The following is a 1,403-nucleotide window of genomic DNA, read 5'->3' on the forward strand; positions in this document are numbered from 1 at the left end:
TTCCTTGGATGATTTGCCATTCGTAATAAGAATCGTCACTACCTCAGTGCAGAGGGACTTTTTCGAGGCATTTGTGTCCGCTCGAGAGGCCTCTCGCTGGGCTCGAGAGGTCATGGGATCCGGTAGCCTATCACCTTGGAGAATCAGCGAGGTGCTCTTCCCTATATACCCGATGGCACCTGTTCGGGCCACCGTCCCCTGCTGGACGGGGCCCGGCTCTGTACCGCCCCAGACAGAGCGCCTTCGTCGGTCACGAAGGCAGGGTCGTGGACCCTGGAAGCGCACGAGCCACCCGACTCGGCTTCCATAGCGGCTGGCGGCCCTGGCCCGCCCGAGACGAAGCGCCTTCGTCGGTCAGACAGATAGGGTCGAGGACCCTGGAAGTGCGAGAGCCACCCGACTCGACTTCCACGGCGGCCCGGAGGCCGGGCCCGTCCCCGTCCGTGCCCGGGGACGGGGCACCTTCGTCGGTCAAACGCGTTGGGTCTTGGACCCTGGAAGTGCACGAGCCACCCAACTCGACTTCCATAGCGGTCGGCGGCCCCGTACCGCCCCAGACAGAGCACCTTCGTCGGTCACGAAGAGAGGGTCTTGGACCCTGGAAGTACACGAGCAACCCAACTCGACTTCCATAGCGGTCGGCGGCCCCGTACCGCCCCAGACAGAGCACCTTCGTCGGTCACGAAGAGAGGGTCTTGGACCCTGGAAGTTCACGAGCAACCCAACTCGACTTCCATAGCGGTCGGCGGCCCTGTCCCGCCCCAGACGATGCACCTTCGTCTGTCACACAGATAGGGTCTTGGACCCTGGAAGCCGTCCCCCTCGACTTCCGTAACGGTCGGCGGCCCTGTCCCGCCGCAGACGGGTCACCACTCCGTCTGTCTGTAGGGTCTTGGACCCTGGAAGCCGCCCCACTCGACTTCCATCGCGGTCGGCGGCCCTGGCCCGCCGCAGACGGGTCGCCACTCCGTCTGTCTGTAGGGTCTTGGACCCTGGAAGCCGCCCCACTCGACTTCCATCGCGGTCGGCGGCCCTGGCCCGCCGCAGACGGGTCGCCACTCCGTCCGTCTATAGGGTCTTGGACCCTGGAAGCCGCCACACTCGACTTCCATCGCGGTCGGCGGCCCTGTCCCGCCGCAGACGGTGTGCCACTCCGTCTGTCACACAGATACATAAGGGTGTCTCGGAACCCCGGACGCCGACCGAGACGAAACGCGTGGGGTCGGTGCGCCCGAGAGGGTAGGGTGCCCCGGGGCCGGCCGCTCGCCCGACCGGCTTCCGGGACTCCTTGACCGCTCGGGAGACCTATCCACGCGCCCGCCCGACCGGCGGCCGGGGGCCCTCGACCGCCACACGCGTACCGACGACCGGGGGGTTTCCGTTTTACGGCCGACGCCGAGATC

The sequence above is a fragment of the Paramisgurnus dabryanus genome, unplaced genomic scaffold (genome assembly GCF_030506205.2).
Source record: "Paramisgurnus dabryanus unplaced genomic scaffold, PD_genome_1.1 h2tg000356l_1_21403__unclustered, whole genome shotgun sequence".
In the NCBI taxonomy this organism is placed as follows: Eukaryota; Metazoa; Chordata; class Actinopteri; order Cypriniformes; family Cobitidae; genus Paramisgurnus; species Paramisgurnus dabryanus.